Raw genomic sequence first — 12,409 nt, 5'->3', positions numbered from 1 at the left:
AATGCCCCCTTGAGGTATAGACCAATGTTATGATCAGTCAGTTTAGAGGGCAGTATAAATTCAAAAAAATCAAAAAAAAATATAAAACCTTGGAAACCTAGCTTTGTTTGTGCAACAGATCATGTGTGCCAAAATTGAGGTGATTTAGAGATGGTCGAAAAAATCACCGCATTCCGGAGGGACCATTGAGGTGCAGGAGAGTTCGTGGACGCAGAGGATCCCGTAGCCCTTTTGGAGATAGGACAGCGACGGAATCCGAGGGAGATTAGCCTGTAGCAGCCGGTTTCGGGCGGTCCTGATCTTCTGTGGCAGCGGGCCGAGGCGCTGGTGAGAGTGGAGCCGCAGAAGATCCAGGGCGGCTCGCAGACTCATCATGAGCCCATGATGCTGCAGGCCCACTGGAGTCAGGGGTTGTCTCCATGTCCGCCTGGCGAACGGTGGGGTGCCGCTTGTAGCACACGGGCTGGGTCGCAAAGCTCGTGCGTCCCTGACCATTATCTGGTTGCTGCGTGGCCGTCGGTGATTGGTGCGGGCCGAAGGGCGCGCCTCGCCCGATCCGAGGTGGCCGCGTGTCGAGCGGCGGGTCGGAGGCGCGCGTGCAGCCGACCGCAGCTGGCGCGTCTGGTTGATATGCCGTGGATCCACAGCTGTCGCCTGGCGCTGATCCCGGAGACGATTGCCTGGGCCTCTGCGATGGAAATCCTGAGGAGGATATGTTCCCCACGCCGCGACACACGCGATATAACTCGCCCGGAACGATTTCTTCACCAGTTTCTTCGCCGTTTTCACTGTTTTGTTCGCGAGGCTCCCCTGTAGCATGGTGAGTTGTACATGCAGATACAAACACACTGTGATAAGAAGTCACAAGCAGTTTTCCTTGCACTCTACGTGGAGGATATGTAGGATGAGTATGATTCATCATCTGTATTCATCCTGTATATTCTTCAATTGGAGAGCATGGATGACTAATGTATTTTTCGGATTTATTAGGCTTTTATTTTGTTTTCAGGCACGAAATATAATTCCTACATTACATCTATTTCCAAATTTTATCGTGCAACATAAAAAAGCTACACGCTGGCCACGAAGAAACCATGATTCTTGAGGTTGCACTTGAAAAACTCACATATAAAATGCAAAAAAAAATATCCCAAACTAATACTGTTACAAGGGAGTGGACAACCAAATAGCTGAGTCATACATTATGACGAAGTCACTAACTGACAGAATGAAGTATTTTAGAGAAAAGGTCACACGATACTAGACATAGACGACAATGCACACGCCAACATCAGGTTGATCGTCGACGTACTTGCTGTCCGACCGTGCGCACAATGTTGTAGATATCATAGTTCTGCTTTGAGATCCTGCACATAAGGATATTATTAATGCCATGGAATATATTTGGACACATTAAAACATTAAATTACGGCATATTAGGTACCTCTATCAATCTGGCGCATGTACGTCGATTGTGACCATCTGCCTCATGACAATAGCTACATCTACCCTTTGTTCTGGTTTTCTTCATCTTTGCCTGTAGCCTTTTCTTCGGAGCACCTCGGCCTGGCACATGCACGGGATCCAGAACCTTTTCGAAACCTTCACCATAAAGGTTAGCCGATTGTGCCATCAACGGGCCAAACCTAATGCTGTTACCCTGAGCATTAGTTGATCCCTTGCTATCAGCTTGTTCACTTGTTGATCCCTTGCAAACATCTTGTCCTTCCAAAAAACCCTTTTTAGATGTTGAAACGCCTCATCGGAGTGGCATGCCTTGAAACATGTTGCGTGACTAAAATTCCTTAGCTTACGGTACCTTTGTAGGGCTGCAGAGTATGCATACATCTCGCTCTTTCTGGTTGGTGCGAATGCACATTTTGCACTCATTGTCCACCTAGTGGGAACACAACACCTGGGCAGTGTTTCTTCTTGTAAAATTCCCAATATGTAAAATATGTGGGAACATGGTGTGCCTGCGCATTCCAATTTGCGGCAAGAACAACTGATACTGCGAAGCATACCTTCCTTTGACTCCGTGCGCACTTCGATCTTTTTATCCATTCTTTCCTTCTTAGACACAACGTATGTGGTAACCTCGCTGCATCAAGTACCTCTCTGATCTCACATTTTTTGACATCATCTATGCTCCATAAGACCAACTTAAACACAGCAGGAGTGAAAACATTCATGGCATATTTCTCAAGAACTGAAGCATTTTCCTCTGTGAACGGAACGAACTGTAAGGCCTCGACGTCTTGGAGAGCCTCGTTCAAGCGTCGCGACGCAAGGCAACGCTCATAGTGCTCTAGCATTTGAAACAATGTCATCTTAGCCTCAAGATGCGTATGTAGCACCGCGTTTAAACTCTCACTCCGCTGATTGCTGCTCAATCCTAGGAAACAACGGCCCTCAAGATATGGAGCACACCACAGTTTTCTCATCTTATACATCTGATGCAGCCAGGAGTCCTCTCTTGTTACTTTATTCCATTGTAAGAAGTGTAACCATTTTCTCTCATGCTCTTCAATGGAAGATGTATCATATATGAAAGATCGGAATTCCTCCTTTATTGCGTCATCATGCAGATGGCGTACAATGTTCTACTGAATGTGCCATATACAGAGCCTATGGTTTGAGTCAGGCCACACCACTCTGATTGCTCTCTGCATTGCAAGGTCCCCATCCGTGATCACAGATATAGGATGTGTTGGGAACGTAGTAATTTCAAAAAAATTCCTACGCACACGCAAGATCATGGTGATGCATAGCAACGAGAGGGAAGAGTGCGATCTACGTACCCTTGTAGATCGACAACGGAAGCGTTTGGTTGATGTAGTCGTACGTCTTCACGGCCCGACCGATCAAGCACCGAAACTACGGCACCTCCGAGTTTTAGCACACGTTCAGCTCGACGACGATCCCTGAACTCCGATCCAGCAAAGTGTCGGGGAAGAGTTCCGTCAGCACGACGGCGTGGTGACGATCTTGATGCACTACTGTCGCAGGGCTTCGCCTAAGCACCGCTACAATATTATCGAGGACTATGGTGGCAGGGGGCGCCGCACACGGCTAAGAATATGATCACGTGGATCAACTTGTGTCTCTTGGGGTGCCCCTGCCTCCGTATATAAAGGTTCAAGAGGGGGAGGCCGGCCGGCCACCATAGGGCGCGCCAGGAGGAGTCCTACTCCCTCCGGGAGTAGGACTTCTCCCCCAATCCTAGTTGGAATAGGATTCGCGAGGTGGGAACGGAGAGAGAGAGAAGGAAGGGGGCGCCGGCCCCCTCTCTCCTTGTCCTATTCGGACTAGGGGGGAGGGGCGCGCGGCCCAGCCCTGGCTGCCTCTCCTCTTCTTCCACTAAGGCCCATTAAGGCCCATGTACCTCCCGGGGGGTTCCGGTAACCTCTCGGTACTCCGGTAAAATCCCGATTTCGCCCGTAACACTTCCGATATCCAAACATAGGCTTCCAATATATCAATCTTTATGTCTCGACCATTTTGAGACTTCTCGTCATGTCTGTGATCACATCCGGGACTCCGAACAACCTTCGGTACATCAAAATGCATAAACTCATAATATAACTGTCATCGTAACCTTAAGCGTGCGGACCCTACGGGTTCGAGAACAATGTAGACATGACCGAGACATGTCTCCGGTCAATAACCAATAGCGGGACCTGGATGCCCATATTGGCTCCTACATATTCTACGAAGATCTTTATCGGTCAGACCGCATAACAACATACGTTGTTCCCTTTGTCATCGGTATGTTACTTGCCCGAGATTCGATCGTCGGTATCCAATACCTAGTTCAATCTCGTTACCGGCAAGTCTCTTTACTCGTTCCGTAATACATCATCCCGCAACTAACTCATTAGTTGCAATGCTTGCAAGGCTTAAGTGATGTGCATTACCGAGAAGGCCCTGAGATACCTCTCCGACGATCGGAGTGACAAATCCTAATCTCGAAATACGTCAACCCAACATGTACCTTTGGAGACACCTGTAGAGTACCTTTATAATCACCCAGTTATGTTGTGACATTTGGTAGCACACAAAGTGTTCCTCCGGCACACGGGAGTTACATAATCTCATAGTCATAGGAACATGTATAAGTCATGAAGAAAGCAATAGCAACATACTAAACGATCGGGTGCTAAGCTAATGGAATGGGTCATGTCAATCAGATCATTCAACTAATGATGTGATCCCGTTAATCAAATGACAACTCTTTGTCCATGGTTAGGAAACTTAACCATCTTTGATTAACGAGCTAGTCAAGTAGAGGCATACTGGTGACACTCTGTTTGTCTATGTATTCACACATGTATTATGTTTCCGGTTAATACAATTCTAGCATGAATAATAAACTTTTATCATGATATAAGGAAATAAATAATAACTTTATTATTGCCTCGAGGGCATATTTCCTTCAGTCTCCCACTTGCACTAGAGTCAATAATCTAGATTTACACAGTAATGATTCTAACACCCATGGAGCTTTGGTGCTGATCATGTTTTGCTCGTGGAAGAGGCTTAGTCAATGGGTCTGCTACATTCAGCTCCGTATGTATCTTGCAAATTTCTTTGTCTCCCACCTGGACTAGATCCCGGATGGAATTGAAGCGTCTCTTGATGTGCTTGGTTCTCTTGTGAAATCTGGATTCCTTTGCCAAGGCAATTGCACCAGTATTGTCACAAAAGATTTTCATTGGACCCGATGCACTAGGTATGACACCTAGATCGGATATGAACTCCTTCATCCAGACTCCTTCATTTACTGCTTCTGAAGCAGCTATGTACTCCGCTTCACATGTAGATCCCGCCACGACGCTTTGTTTAGAATTGCACCAACTGACAGCTCCACCGTTTAATGTAAACACGTATCCGGTTTGTGATTTAGAATCGTCCGGATCAGTGTCAAAGCTTGCATCAACGTAACCGTTTACAATGAGCTCTTTGTCACCTCCATATACGAGAAACATATCCTTAGTCCTTTTCAGGTATTTCAGGATGTTCTTGACCGCTGTCCAGTGATCCACTCCTGGATTACTTTGGTACCTCCCTGCTAAACTTATAGCAAGGCACACATCAGGTCTGGTACACAGCATTGCATACATGATAGAGCCTATGGCTGAAGCATAGGGAACATCTTTCATTTTCTCTCTATCTTCTGCAGTGGTCGGGCATTGAGTCTGACTCAACTTCACACCTTGTAACACAGGCAAGAACCCTTTCTTTGCTTGATCCATTTTGAACTTCTTCAAAATCTTGTCAAGGTATGTGCTTTGTGAAAGTCCAATTAAGCGTCTTGATCTATCTCTATAGATCTTTATGCCTAATATGTAAGCAGCTTCACCGAGGTCTTTCATTGAAAAACTCTTATTCAAGTATCCCTTTATGCTATCCAGAAATTCTATATCATTTCCAATCAGTAATATGTCATCCACATATAATATCAGAAATGCTACAGAGCTCCCACTTACTTTCTTGTAAATACAGGCTTCTCCGAAAGTCTGTATAAAACCAAATGCTTTGATCATACTATCAAAGCGTTTATTCCAACTCCGAGAGGCTTGCACCAGTCCATAAATGGATCGCTGGAGCTTGCACACTTTGTTAGCTCCCTTTGGATTGACAAAACCTTCCGGTTGCATCATATACAACTCTTCTTCCAGAAATCCATTCAGGAATGCAGTTTTGACATCCATCTGCCAAATTTCATAATCATAAAATGCGGCAATTGCTAACATGATTCGGACAGACTTAAGCATCGCTACGGGTGAGAAAGTCTCATCGTAGTCAACCCCTTGAACTTGTTGAAAACCTTTTGCGACAAGTCGAGCTTTGTAGACAGTAATATTACCGTCAGCGTCAGTCTTCTTCTTGAAAATCCATTTATTCTCAATTGCTTGCCGATCATCAGGCAAGTCAACCAAAGTCCATACTTTGTTCTCATACATGGGTCCCATCTCAGACTTCATGGCTTCAAGCCATTTTGCGGAATCTGGGCTCACCATCGCTTCTTCATAGTTCGTAGGTTCATCATGATCTAGCAGCATGACTTCCAGAACAGGATTACCGTAGCACTCTGGCGCGGATCTTAATCTGGTTGATCTACGAGGTTCAGTAGTATCTTGTCCTGAAGTTTCATGATCATTATCATTAGCTTCCTCACTAATTGGTGTAGGTGTCGCAGAAACAGGTTTCCTCGTCAAGTTCTACTTTCCTCCCACTCACATCTTTCGAGAGAAACTCCTTCTCCAGAAAGTTTCCGAACTTAGCAACAAAAGTCTTGCCTTCGGATCTGTGATAGAAGGTGTATCCAATAGTCTCCTTTGGATATCCTATGAAGACACATTTCTCCGATTTGGGTTCGAGCTTATCAGGTTGAAGCTTTTTCACATAAGCATCGCAGCCCCAAACTTTCAGAAACGACAACTTTGGTTTCTTGCCAAACCATAGTTCATAAGGCATCGTCTCAACGGATTTTGATGGTGCCCTATTTAACGTGAATGCGGCCATCTCTAAAGCATAACCCCAAAACGATAGCGGTAAATCAGTAAGAGACATCATAGATCGCACCATATCTAGTAAAGTACGATTACGACGTTCGGACACACCATTACGCTGTGGTGTTCCGGGTGGCGTGAGTTGCGAAACTATTCCGCATTGTTTCAAATGTACACCAAACTCGTAACTCAAATATTCTCCTCCATGATCAGATCGTAGAAACTTTATTTTCTTGTTACGATGATTTTCAACTTCACTCTGAAATTCTTTGAACTTTTCAAATGTTTCAGACTTATGTTTCATTAAGTAGATATACCCATATCTGCTTAAGTCATTTGTGAAGGTGAGAAAATAACGATATCCGCCACGAGCCTCAATATTCATCGGACCACATACATCTGTATGTATGATTTCCAACAAATCTGTTGCTCTCTCCATAGTACCGGAGAACGGTGTTTTAGTCATCTTGCCCATGAGGCACGGTTCGCAAGTACCAAATGATTCATAATCAAGTGGTTCCAAAAGTCCATCAGTATGGAGTTTCTTCATGCGCTTTACACCGATATGACCTAAACGGCAGTCCCACAAATAAGTTGCACCATCATTATCAACTCTGCATCTTTTGGCTTCAACATTATGAATATGTGTGTCACTACTATCGAGATTCAATAAGAATAGACCACTTTTCAAGGGTGCATGACCATAAAAGATTTTACTCATATAAATAGAACAACCATTATTCTCTCATTTAAATGAATAACCGTCTCGCATTAAACAAGATCCAGATATAATGTTCATGCTCAACGCTGGCACCAAATAACAATTATTTAGGTCTAATACTAATCCCGAAGGTAGATGTAGAGGTAGCGTGCCGACCGCGATCACATCGACTTTGGAACCGTTTCCCACGCGCATCGTCACCTCGTCCTTAGCCAATCTTCGCTTAATCCATAGTCCCTATTTCGAGTTGCAAATATTAGCAACAGAACCAGTATCAAATACCCAGGTGCTACTGCGAGCATTAGTAAGGTACACATCAATAACATGTATATCACATATACCTTTGTTCACCTTGCCATCCTTCTTATCCGCCAAATACTTGGGGCAGTTCCGCTTCCAGTGACCAGTCTGCTTGCAGTAGAAGCACTCAGTTTCAGGCTTAGGTCCAGACTTGGGTTTCTTCTCTTGAGCAGCAACGTGCTTGCTGTTCTTCTTGAAGTTCCCCTTCTTCTTCCCTTTGCCCTTTTTCTTGAAACTAGTGGTCTTATTGACCATCAACACTTGATGCTCCTTCTTGATTTCTACCTCCGCAGCTTTCAGCATTGCGAAGAGCTCGGGAATAGTATTATTCATCCCTTGCATATTATAGTTCATCATGAAGCTCTTGTAGCTTGGTGGCAGTGATTGGAGAATTCTGTCAATGACGCAATCATCTGGAAGATTAACTCCCATCTGAATCAAGTGATTATTATACCCAGACATTTTGAGTATATGCTCACTGACAGAACTGTTCTCCTCCATCTTGCAGCTATAGAACTTATTGGAGACTTCATATCTCTCAATCCGGGCATTTGCTTGAAATATTAACTTCAACTCCTGGAACATCTCATATGCTCCATGACGTTCAAAACGTCGTTGAAGTCCCGATTCTAAGCCGTAAAGCATGGCACACTGAACTATCGAGTAGTCATCAGCTTTGCTCTGCCAGACGTTCATAACATCTGGTGTTTCTCCAGCAGCAGGCCTGGCACCCAGCGGTGCTTCCAGGACGTAATTCTTCTGTGCAGCAATGAGGATAATCCTCAAGTTACGGACCCAGTCCATGTAATTGCTACCATCATCTTTCAACTTTGCTTTCTCAAGGAACGCATTAAAATTCAATGGAACAACAGCACGGGCCATCTATCTACAATCAAACATACATAAGCAAGATACTATCAGGTACTAAGTTCATGATAAATTTAAGTTCAATTAATCAAATTACTTAAAGAACTCCCACTTAGATAGACATCCCTCTAATCCTCTAAGTGATCACGTGATCCAAATCAACAAAACCATGTCCGATCATCACGTGAGATGGAGTAGTTTCATTGGTGAACATCACTATGTTGATTATATCTACTATATGATTCACGCTCGACCTTTCGGTCTCCGTGTTCCGAGGCCATATCTGCATATGCTTGGCTCGTCAAGTATAACCTGCGTATTCTGCGTGTGCAACTGTTTTGCACCCGTTGTATTTGAACGTAGAGCCTATCACACCCGATCATCACGTGGTGTCTCAGCACGAAGAACTTTTGCAACGGTGCATACTCAGGGAGAACACTTCTTGATAATTTAGTGAGAGATCATCTTATAATGCTACCGTCAATCAAAGCAAGATAAGATGCATAAAAGATAAACATCACATGCAATCAATATAAGTGATATGATATGGCCATCATCATCTTGTGCCTGTGATCTCCATCTCCGAAGCACCGTCATGATCACCATCGTCACCGGCGCGAAACCTTGATCTCCATCGTAGCATCGTTGTCGTCACACCAATCTTATGCTTCCACGACTATCGCTACCGCTTAGTGATAAAGTAAAGCATTACAGCGCGATTGCATTGCATACAATAAAGCGACAACCATATGGCTCCTGCCAGTTGCCGATAACTCGGTTACAAAACATGATCATCTCATACAATAAAATTCAGCATCATGTCTTGACCATATCACATCACAACATGCCCTGCAAAAACAAGTTAGACGTCCTCTACTTTGTTGTTGCAAGTTTTACGTGGCTGCTACGGGCTTAAGCAAGAACCAATCTTACCTACGCATCAAAACCACAACGATAGTTTGTCAAGTTGGTGCTGTTTTAACCTTTGCAAGGACCGGGCGTAGCCACACTCGGTTCAACTGAAGTTGGAGAAACTGTCACCCGCAAGCCACCTATGTGAAAAGCACGTCGGGAGAACCGGTCTCGCGTAAGCGTACGCGTAATGTCGGTCCGGGCCGCTTCATCCAACAATACCGCCGAACCAAAGTATGATATGCTGGTAAGCAGTATGACTTATATCGCCCACAACTCACTTGTGTTCTACTCGTGCATATAACATCAACACATAAAACCTAGGCTCGGATGCCACTGTTGGGAACGTAGTAATTTCAAAAAAATTCCTACGCACACGCAAGATCATGGTGATGCATAGCAACGAGAGGGAAGAGTGCGATCTACGTACCCTTGTAGATCGACAACGGAAGCGTTTGGTTGATGTAGTCGTACGTCTTCACGGCCCGACCGATCAAGCACCGAAACTACGGCACCTCTGAGTTTTAGCACACGTTCAGCTCGACGACGATCCCCGAACTCCGATCCAGCAAAGTGTCGGGGAAGAGTTCCGTCAGCACGACGGCGTGGTGACGATCTTGATGCACTACTGTCGCAGGGCTTCGCCTAAGCACCGCTACAATATTATCGAGGACTATGGTGGCAGGGGGCGCCGCACACGGCTAAGAATATGATCACGTGGATCAACTTGTGTCTCTTGGGGTGCCCCTGCCTCCGTATATAAAGGTTCAAGAGGGGGAGACCGGCCGGCCACCATAGGACGCACCAGGAGGAGTCCTACTCCCTCCGGGAGTAGGACTTCTCCCCCAATCCTAGTTGGAATAGGATTCGCGAGGTGGGAACGGAGAGAGAGAGAAGGAAGGGGGCGCCGGCCCCCTCTCTCCTTGTCCTATTCGGATTAGGGGAGAGGGGCGCGCGGCCCAGCCCTGGCTGCCTCTCCTCTTCTTCCACTAAGGCCCATTAAGGCCCATGTACCTCCCGGGGGGTTCCGGTAACCTCCCGGTACTCCGGTAAAATCCCGATTTCGCCCGGAACACTTCCGATATCCAAACATAGGCTTCCAATATATCAATCTTTATGTCTCGACCATTTCGAGACTCCTCGTCATGTCCGTGATCACATCCGGGACTCCGAACAACCTTCGGTACATCAAAATGCATAAACTCATAATATAACTGTCATCGTAACCTTAAGCGTGCGGACCCTACGGGTTCGAGAACAATGTAGACATGACCGAGACATGTCTCCGGTCAATAACCAATAGCGAGACCTGGATGCCCATATTGGCTCCTACATATTCTACGAAGATCTTTATCGGTCAGACCGCATAACAACATACGTTGTTCCCTTTGTCATCGGTATGTTACTTGCCCGAGATTCGATCGTCGGTATCCAATACCTAGTTCAATCTCGTTACCGGCAAGTCTCTTTACTCGTTCCGTAATACATCATCCCGCAACTAACTCATTAGTTGCAATGCTTGCAAGGCTTAAGTGATGTGCATTACCGAGAAGGCCCTGAGATACCTCTCCGACGATCGGAGTGACAAATCCTAATCTCGAACTACGTCAACCCAACATGTACCTTTGGAGACACCTGTAGAGTACCTTTATAATCACCCAATTATGTTGTGACATTTGGTAGCACACAAAGTGTTCCTCCGGCACACGGGAGTTACATAATCTCATAGTCATAGGAACATGTATAAGTCATGAAGAAAGCAATAGCAACATACTAAACGATCGGGTGCTAAGCTAATGGAATGGGTCATGTCAATCAGATCATTCAACTAATGATGTGATCCCGTTAATCAAATGACAACTCTTTGTCCATGGTTAGGAAACTTAACCATCTTTGATTAACAAGCTAGTCAAGTAGAGGCATACTAGTGACACTCTGTTTGTCTATGTATTCACACATGTATTATGTTTCCGGTTAATACAATTCTAGCATGAATAATAAACTTTTATCATGATATAAGGAAATAAATAATAACTTTGTTATTGCCTCTAGGGCATATTTCCTTCAGGATGTTTCTGTCCCATAGCATCAGAAAAGGTCCGTAACATCCACTCGTATGCCTGGCTTGTTTCATGTGAAATGATACCACATGCAAAAATAACGGTGCTGCGGTGGTGATTCAACCCGACAAACGGCACAAATGGCAGATTGTACTTATTGGTTCTGTATGTGCTATCAAAAACAATAACGTCTCCGAAAGCCTCGTAGTCAAGTCGGGATTGACTATCACACCAGAACAGTCCCTTCAGATGGTCAGCTTCATCAACCAAGTACCTTAAGAAAAAATCTGAATCTTGCTCTTGCCTCGCCACCATGTGATTGATCACCGTTTGAGCATCCCCGGAAGAAATTGTTTCCTGCTTGTTAGCATGGCAGAAATTGTAAATGTCCCTCATAATGCATCCAACCTCATCATATCCACCGTATTGCATGCACATAATATCCATAATATGGTGTTTTCTGATCCTAGATTTTCCATGTCTGCAATGTCCGCTTTCTGCTCATCGCTAATTCTTCTGTGTGAACGCAAAAGACACGACAGATCCCGTGGGGCTAGAGGATGGTTGTGTTCATCGATGAAATCCTTGACAAACCACTGACTTGTTTCCTCCTGTCTTGCAATCACCAATTTAGCTTTACACCATACACGAGTTATACTCCGTGGCCTCCTCTTTCTATTTTCCATCTTCCTCTTCATGTGCTTCTTTTCATGAACCCCTTCACGACTACACACAAATTTCCTTCAAATTATATGGCAGTTGGATCCATCCCACTCGACATAGCTTCTCCGGACACTAAAACCTTTCTCAAGACCATATTTGTTATAGAATGTATAACCTTCATCCTCACTATTAAACATCTTGTTGGTAATATGATAGTACTCCATCATTGACTTGTAACTTACATCCGCCATGTCTTCCTGCATCACAATTCGGACAAATAAAAATCTGAAAGGACAAACATAAATGCATGCAAAACCCAGTACGAAATCTTGCATGAAATTTTAAACTTTGCTCCTTGTACATGTTATGGC

The sequence above is a fragment of the Triticum aestivum genome, chromosome 2A (assembly GCF_018294505.1).
Source record: "Triticum aestivum cultivar Chinese Spring chromosome 2A, IWGSC CS RefSeq v2.1, whole genome shotgun sequence".
Lineage (NCBI taxonomy): Eukaryota > Viridiplantae > Streptophyta > Magnoliopsida > Poales > Poaceae > Triticum > Triticum aestivum.
Note: the sequence above shows the minus strand (reverse complement) of the source record.